This window comes from Rattus norvegicus, chromosome 6 (genome assembly GCF_021556685.1).
Source record: "Rattus norvegicus strain SHRSP/BbbUtx chromosome 6, alternate assembly SHRSP_T2T, whole genome shotgun sequence".
NCBI lineage: Eukaryota > Metazoa > Chordata > Mammalia > Rodentia > Muridae > Rattus > Rattus norvegicus.
Window position 1 is genome coordinate 14400647 of NC_141539.1, and position 9354 is coordinate 14410000.

General features: G+C 48.5%; 1 protein-coding gene across 3 annotated transcripts in view; it reads right to left on the reverse strand.

The window, feature by feature from the left end:
- The window catches only part of Prkce (protein kinase C, epsilon), a 489745-nt gene that overhangs the window by 219903 nt on the left and 260488 nt on the right, over positions 1-9354 (reverse strand).

Genomic DNA, 9354 nt, shown 5'->3' on the forward strand with positions numbered 1-9354 from the left:
CACCTGTCTGCCAAAGGATACTAATGACTTTGCTCACACTGTATTTTTCAGAAATGACAGTATGTAACCTTTGCTTTGTCCGTTGGTTCACTGAATGGTTCATAAATGCAACGGCAAAGTACTTGGAGCCATCCTGGACTGGACACTGTGGTGGCCATCCAGGAACACAGTGCACTAAAGCCAGGCCACACCCTCAGGGTGTGCGTGCTCTGTGGGAATGCACAACTAAATGCAACTAAAATACAATATAATTCTACCAGGAAGATCTGTGCGTGTGGAAGGCAGAGGGAAGGGGCCAGGAGATAAGGATGAGCGACGCAGAAGGAGGGGACATATCTGATGGAGTGAGGTTGGGAGTCAGAGGCACGGAGACAAGAGCTAGAAGACAGTGTCCCACGCGATTCTCAGAAAAACCGCTGATGGTTACCAACCTCAGAGTAAAAAGAAACCCCGGAGAGTTCGGGTTTTCTAAGCATCGGGCTTCAGAAGGAGTAGAGCGGGACCTTTATTTAGCACCAAGTCACCCACCTAAACACTCTCCTGTCTTCCGCCAAGGAGCAGCAGCTCCCAGTATCTTAATCTTGGTTCCTGCTGCCCAAACTTGGTCCCTGGGGTGGGGGTGGGGGACTAAGTGGGAGCATAGTTACAAAGCCAAAAAAACTGGAGAGTACACACAGAGTAAGATTATTTATATGGGGGCATCTTTACTGGGAGGAAGTGCGCCTCTATCGTGTCTCGGTGTCTCAGACTAAGGCACAACTCGTTTTCGCTCCTCTAGTCCAATTAGCTGTGTATTTTTAGCACGTGTTATATAAGGCTCATCTGCCCAAATTCTCTGGCTTGGGGCCTTTTCTTCCTTTGCGTTTCACTGGCGGACTGACCCGCGTGGTAGGATGACGAGCAGATCATGACAAGTCTGTAAATAGCTTGCCCAGGGAGGGGTGGACGGAAAGAGCCCTGGAGATGAAGGGAGGCTCGTATCTGGTGTGCTGGTGGCTAAATCTATCCCTTCTAAAAGGGGAAAGCAAAGGGAACGCGCAATTCCAAACTGAGCCGTAGAGCGTCAGGAAAAGCTGCTCCGTCTACAGTGAGCACAGGTATCCAGAAGCACAACCAAGGCAGGTGCCACTCAGCAGCGCTGCTGGAGAAGCCACCGGGTGGCCTCTGTGGTGGCCAGGGCCTCTGTCGGCTGAAGCAGAGTTTGATGCTGGTAGAACATGAAGTGGTTTTGCTCCCACAAAAACACCTCGCCTTTCTCAGGAGTCATCGTAAGGCTCCGTCTTCACTTCCGCACCCTGGATGCTGGAGGGGCTGAAGAGGGAGCATGGGCGATGAACCCAGAGAAGCTCGACATTCTGGTTCAGTGTGAAGCAATCAGGAGTCTAAACTATGTCGGAGGCCAGACCACTTACCCTACATTCTGTTTGCAGAAACCACTGCTTAAGCCGTCCATCATACCCTAACCAGGTCTTTCTAGATCAGTGGCTCTCAACCTGTGGGTCACGGCCCCTTTGGCAAACCTCGGTCTCCTGCAGTGTTCACATTGTGAATCATAACAGTAGGACAATCACAGTTATGAAGTAGCAGTGAAATAATTTTATGGTTGGGGTCACCACAACATGAGGGACTGTGTTAAAGGGAAGGTTGAGAACCACTGCTCTACAACCCGTTACTTAAAGAATGGAGCCTAGAAAGGCTTTTAGAGATGGAAAAGAGGGCTTTAGAAGTCAAGGGATTAACAGCTAGGGGTGATACCTTACAGCCCTCCAAATGACATTCAGAAGCCAGACAGCCTTCCCGGAGTTCTCTAGGCACATCGAAAGCAGGCCTGAGTACACGGGAACCCATCAATCCCCACTGCCCAGGCAGGCCTACACCCTCTTTGTGCCTCTAGTGAAGGTGACACAACGGGCAGCAGCTGTCTCAGAAGGCACGCACATGTGCAGAGTCCGGGATATTTCCGAGACCCTCTGAAGTCACTCTACATCTAACGGAAAAGCGAAGCGGTGCCTTCCCCACACCCGTCAGCACGGGGTAATTCTGTGCTTATCTACGTAGTGAAGGAGAAGCAGCTCTCTCCGAAGGGCTGCCTTCCTGCTGGAGTTCTGGAGATGAACTTCCTTCTCCTGCTCTCTTCCCCTGATCTGAAGTGGCACAGCAGGTGGCGTACCCTCGGGCTAACACAGCCCGGTGCTGCTGCCTGTGAACGTGAGGTCCAGGTTCTGCCTCGGGTGCTAGAAGCCGTCCTAGCTGTTCTTGTCAGACAGACTCGGATTTTCATCTCTGTGCTGTGCAACCTTGGGGGATGGAGTTCTGCTTATGCAATAGTTTTTGACTACGTAAAGCAGAGGTACTAACTCCTGCTCCCCAGGAGGCTGTGAGGACTCAAGGAGGAAGGCACATGGAAGTCATTAGCACAGTCTGGCCCAACAAGGCAATGTGAGGTGTGTGTGTGTGTGTGTGTGTGTGTGTGTGTGTGTGTGTGTGTGTGTGTGTGTGTGAATATGTGGGGTGTGTGTATGTGTGAATATGTGGAGTGTGTGTATGTGTGTAAATGTGTGGTTTGTGTGCATGTGTGAATGTAGTGTGTGTGTGTGAATGTGTGTGTGTGTGAATATGTGGGGTGTGTGTATGTTTGAATATGAATGCGGGTGTGTGTGTGTGTGTGTAGTGGTGTGTGTGAATGTGGTGTGTGTGTGTGTGTGTAGTGGTGTATGTGTGTGAATGTGTGTGAATGTGTGTGAATGTGTGTGTATATGTGAATTACTATCAGTCCTTATTATAATCTCAGTGTGAAATATTCCTTTACAAACTTACGTGTTTTTTCAAACTTGGTCCTCAGTTATTGAATATTTGGGGAGGTTACAGAACCTTGAGGAGGCTGACCTGGTTAATGGAGGTGGGTCACTGAACTCTGGCTTTTGAGGGTCATATCTAGGCCCTGCCCTGGTCCCAACTCTTTACTCCCTGTTTTGGTTCCCACATGAGAAGGTCTACCATAGGCTTCCATCACGCCATGCCATTCTTGCCATGATGGCCTGACTCTTAAGTTGCCTGTCTGGTGTCTTGTTAGAACAGTGGAAAGGGTAACTGACAGTCTTCCCATTTTTTGGGCTCCAACGGCAAGGAAAACCATCTAAGCTCACTGACTCACAAATGATCTTTTAGCTCCCTTTGTCCAACCTGCTTGCCCTAAAGTGTAGACACAATCTGAGCTCAGCTCTGTCCTGGGCTCTACTTCTCAGCCTAGACTCCACACACAAACTCTTCTTACAGAATCCCTTGGGCCTAGAAACCCTTCTCAGCCTAAACACTTCCAGCAACACTTATCTATGACAGTGACAAGAGAAAGGGATAAAGTGACAAGGTATAAAGGGGAAAAGGCTCTGATGTACAAATTCTTCTTGATCTTAGCCTATCTTTTAACTGGAGACAATTAAGATCAAATATGATTATCTACATCAAAGAGGCATTAAATTGTCAGTACTATGTAAGCACAGATCTCTTCTGTTCTTTACTACCACCCCTGTCACTACACAGACCACTGTCACTAAAAGACCCCTATTACTACAAAGACCACCTTCACTACTTAGACCATCATCATTATGAAGACCACCATTACTACAAAGATCACCTTTACTACAAAGACCATTACTATAAAGACCACCATTACTACAAAGACCACCTTCACTACTTAGACCATCATCACTATGAAGACCACCATTTCTACAAAGACCACCATTACTACAATAACCACTGTCACCAAAGGACTCCTGTCACTACAAATACCACCATCACTATAAAGTTCACTGTCACTAAAAGACCCCATGTCACTACAAAGACCACCATCGCTACCCACTGTAGGAGGTTGGTCTGGTGCGGCTTGCATTAAAATGCTAAATTCTGAACCCCCAAGATCTGGTTCCTCCAAGATGTGCAGATCCTCATGCATACCAGCTTTTGTTGTGTAAACCCTGTCCCCCAAGTTATCCATGATTAGATAATAAAGATGCCTATAGCCTATAGCAAGGCAGAAGAGAGGTGGGCGGAGCTGAAGGTTCCCAGGCTTGGGTCTCAGGCAGAGATGAGAAAAGGAGAAAGGAGAGGGAGGAGGAAGAAGTCATCATGGGGCAGGTGGACCTGATGGAGTAGGAGCGGCCCAGGAAGAATAAAGCAAGTGACATCACAGGGCTATTGAGGGAAGGAGACAAAATAGCATAGAGGTCTGATATTTGCCCAGCTCTAATGCCTCAAGGCTTTTTATAAATATAAAGATTTGTGTCTTCTGCTTCAGAGCTAAATGATCTAAGGTGGGGTAGGGACCCCCAATTAATATTTACTGCAACAAACCCCATCATTATCATTATAATTCCCACCATGACCATTAACTTCGGGGCAATGACCGACACTGTCACCACCATGCTTACATCATTACCTCCATCACCATCTATCATCACAACTCCCACTATCCACGTTCTTTGCAAAGGCACCACCATCATCTGAACAAAGGACTCTTACAAGGTGAGTACACATGCGACTGGCAGGTCTGCCTGCTTCCTTCTCTCTGTGTAATTAAAGCTCACAGTGGCCTCGCTTGAATCGGGTGGTTATGCATGGCGGCAGCCCTGAAACATTGCAGATTCCTCCTTGCCTCCCTGACCCTATCATCCTGGCTTGGGCCCTAGAGGAAGGAAAATTCAAGATTAGCTAGCCAAGTTTCCATGCATATCATTACAGGCCCCAGCAGTCAGCTGCTGAACAGCAGACGGAAAACTCATGCCTGCCAACCTTGTCATTTTTCAGAGTTTTGGAGTTATTTATATCACACAAGCCTGTGAAATAGAAAGTCCCCAGCTTCCTTGGCTATAAAAGAATCCCGTATAGTGCTTCTTTAGAAACTTCTACCCCAAACCGGGCAGTAGTTGGCATACACCTTCAATCCCAGCATTTGGGAGACAGAGGCAGGCAGAACTCTGAGTTCAAGGCCAGCTTGGTCTACACAGCCACACAGAGAAACCCCGTCTCAAAAACAAAAGACAAAAATCAAACAAACAAAAAAACCAAAAAACAAGAAAACCAAACCAAACCAACCGATCAAACAGCAACTGCCAAAACTATCCCAAAGCGGATGGTACTAATATTTGCTCGTCCTGATTGTCTCCACCTAAGTGACGTCTGCTCTGTGCCCACACTGAAGCTCTACCCTTACAGTATTCCTAAACTGGGGCCAGCGAAGGTTAGCTCAGCCTCCTGATGTTATGGCGAAATCTTAACACCCTACAGCTAATCCCACCCACTGTTGGGAATCTGCTCAGGAGTGACAGCTCCTGAAGGCCTTGGAGAGAGAGAGAGAGAGAGAGAGAGAGAGAGAGAGAGAGAGAGAGAGAGAGAGAGAGAGAGAGAACTGTTTCTAGTGACCTCAGTCCAAACAGTCCTTGCCAAGACAGTGCTGCCTGCTGGTTACTACCAGGTATCAACTTGGCAGGCTCAGCAGCCACCTAGGAGACAGTCCTCAGAGCATGTCTACCAGGGACGGTCAAGGTTAAATCAATTGAGGAGGGAAGATCCCAGCCCAGGTGGGTTTGGGTCCTGGATTGCAAGAAAGGGAAAACAAGCTGGGCCCCAGCAATCCCAACGTCTGCTTCCTGACTGTGGGCACAAGGTGAGCAGCTGCCTCAGCCTCCTGCCCTAAGGGCTTCCCCATCCTGCACCTCGACCCCTTGAATCGTGAGTCGAAATAGCCCTTCTCCTTTAAGTTGTCAGGCCAAGTTCCAGCTGTACACACTGTCCCTTGCGCTCGCTGCTTAGCTGGGCAGACCTCAATAGACAGCATACACTTGCTGGTAATTTGTGATAAAAATGCATGGTGCTTGAAAGAGCAGGTGAGGTGTCAGGGCAATTTGTTTGCTCACCGAGCCCCTTAGAAAGGAAACTGCTGAAGCCCATAAATAAGAAATTCGACATCTTAAAACAATCTTCTGCCTGACTGCCCCAAATTACACTCCAGGTATTTCTACTTCAAGGGCCTAGGAACTGACTCTGGAAGCAACCTGGGTACCATTAAACCCGCAGCCCACTCTGTCAATCAGCGGCCTGACTCTCTTCACAGCACCCTCAGCTGTATGTTGTCTACCTATTCAGTCATGGCTTCCACGACCTCAGACCCTGGGACCTGTGGCTTGATAAGCCTGGAGTGAGTCCTCCAGGGACCCCATAGTTTCTGCCCAGGCCAGACTGCCTTTGGAAGCCCGGACATGCCCCACAGGGCATGTTTCATCCAAGTTCTGCGTACAGCCTCACGTCTCCCATGAACTCATTCCTGTAGAACTCTGCTAACACTAGTGCAGGTAAAAGCACTCAGTAACATGGAGTACCAGGTGCAAAAGCAGCATTTATTGAGGGCACTCATTGTGCTAAACAACTTTCCAAACACCTTGCATGTGGGATAGCAAGGTGGTCATGTTACTCTCTCTGGTGAGTTAACAACTCCTCGAAGGCCCCAGTGTAGGAAAGACGTAGGGGCTGATTGTCATGAAGTCTACATTTCCAGTCTCTGAGCCATCCTACTTCCACAGAACACAGCACGGCATTCGGGATGGCTCAGTGGGCCAGGGCCATCCTCCGCCCTCCGCCCTTTACCTGCCTACGACCAGTAGCTGACCTGCTAAGGAAGCCTAAATTTGGTACAAGGGGGTCTTTTTGTAGACATGACTGCACTAGTTTTTTCTGTCTCCAAACAAAAATATGTAACTTTCCCTTAAAAAAAGATTAAGAAACAAATTATTAACAAATGATTTAGTAAGCAAATGGCCAGGTAGGGTATGAGCAGCTGATTCAAAAAGAGGTGTTTGCTTACTTGCTTTCTGGTTTTAGGGTTTTCTTTCTTTTTTCTTTTCTTTTTTTTTGTTTGGTTGTATATTTTGAGAGAAAATCTTACTGTGTAGCTCTGGCTTGCCTATGTAGACCAGGCTAGCCTTGGAACTCTGGGAGATCTGCCTGCCTCTGCCTCCAGAGTACTGGGATTAGAAGCAAGCACCACCACCCCTGGCTGTGTAAAAGTTCCTGGCACACTCTAAGTCATGGGGGAGGAAAACAGAGGGAGTGAATGCAGTTCCACAAATTGGGTCTATTTGCTTTGGAAACCAGGGTGTCCCAACTGCTTCTGCCTCTTTCGGCATCTCTGAGGAACCTAGAACCAAGCAAAGTCAAGTTTAAATCTCGAACTTCCAGTAAGTGCCTCTCCTGTTTTGCTGCTGTACCCAAGGGTAAACAGCTCTGTTCGCCTTGCTTCTCCTCATGCCTGTTATATTCCAAACTCCTCCATCCACACCACCTTTGCCTTCTAGGCTCTCCTGGGAGAGACCTTCCCTCTATCTCCTCAGCTCATAGCCACCCATCCTTAAGGGCAAGATCAGACCACTCCTCACACAGTTCTCCCCAGCCCCTGAACCTCTGGGGTAGCTCCCTCATCTGCCCCACCCCAGCTCTGAGCCTCTAGGCTGGCTCCCTGATCTGCCCCCTCTCCCAGTCTGGACATCGGTGTCATAAAGGCAGGATTTAATCATACACTCCCACACATGGCTTCACTAGTGTTGCTTTGATGCATCTCATACGTCTGTGTCTGCCACAGCACATCAGAGAGGCTCGAGAACACAGCTTGGCCACAGACACACGTGCTAGATTAGCATAAACACCCCTCGCTGCTTACCGCTCTGCCATTGCAGAGATGACAACTGTAGGCTGAGTCACATGTCTTAGCTGTGAAGAGACACTCCTCTCCCTCAGGCCTCACGCTGCGAGCCTCAGAGAACCAAACCAATGGCTTTTCCGTGGGGGCACAGACTGGGGCACAGCAACATAGTTGTGGGCAATGTAGTTGGTTCTATTCTCCAGATTGTTCTGAACCCCTATGGCCAGCTCTGGGGGTTGTCAAACCATAGACTTATAACATCGTCACTTTCTACAGCACTGGCAGTGCCATGGTCTCTCCACACAAACTCGATGCCCTCCTCTGCACTCAGGGACTCCCACTCCTCTATTTCTCCCAGACAAATAGCCACTCTGAAGGAACTGAAGGGCTGGGGTATTTTTCCCCTTTCTTATAAATCCCAAAGAATCGTGTGCCCTCACAATCCAGGGGTTATTGGGGCATTGTCCTTTGCACCCTTGTTGTTTCTGATCACTAATGTATAAAGGATATCCCTTCAAGTTAGCGGGGATGATTAACAGAGTACTGGAGCCCCCAGAGAAGGCTCCAGAGATAGTCAGGCCTTCAAGCCCATCCCCACATTGCTGAGATCTACACACACCCACTAGCCAGCAGGCTGTGTCTCAACTCCATGATAATCTCCAGGCAACGGAGAACAGCTGCTTAGCAACACCAGCAACAGGATCAGCATGGACGTCTCTATTAGAGATCTGCTCCTGCCTCCTGGTAGGTACCCATGAGACAGGAACCCAGGGAGCCATGGTCAGGCAGAAACTGGACTGTCTCTTGGAGCAACTGAGGCAGCAGGGCTCGAGAATAAGGCCAGTGGGATGGGAGACAGCAGGATATCCTGGAATTAAAAAGGGGACCTGAGGCCTTGCTTCTCACTCCTCTTCCCATTACTTGAGAAGCTTTGCCCCTTGCCATGAGGCAGTTTTGATTTAGACACCATGCTGTCAGGGGCTTAGTCAAGAGAGGTGACTCTCTAACCCTAGCTTTCATCCCCAGCCATAGAGTCAACTAACAATAATAAAAATGTCTTTTAAATTGTCCATCTGTGGTACTATGCATATTTTTCTTGCCGTTCCTTAAACAATATGAACGTTACAACTGTTTACATTGCCTTCTAGACGTGTTAGGAGTTATAAGTGATGTGTAAATCATTGGGAGGCTACGTCACGTTCCGTGAAAATATCACACACACCCTTTTATCCACACAGATTGATGTATCTGTGGAGTCAGGTGTCAAGACAGTGGAAGGGTTAGCATGGCTTTAACCACTATTAAACAGACTTTCTTGGAACTCAGTCGCTCAGGGAGTACGTGGGGCTGCTTGAATGGCCATTACCCAATTCCAGAGCCGAAGAAGAGGGGCCTTTGTCTAGAAGAAAGACAAAGCTCTCCAGGTTTTTGTAGCAGTCAGATAGGGAGGTGTGTGTGTGGAGCAAGCTTTGTGTCTGTAGCTGGTGTTGACTGCTACTGTGGTAAATGATGCTCTTACTTACTAAGGCGGCAGGCAGTACAGACACCAGTTACGTGAGGTCACATGGAGCGGCCCAGAAACTTGTTGACCCGAAATCTGGGTGGAGGGAGGGGTGGATAGAGAAGGCAATTTTCAGCAAATCAAGGGGTTGATGGACCACATA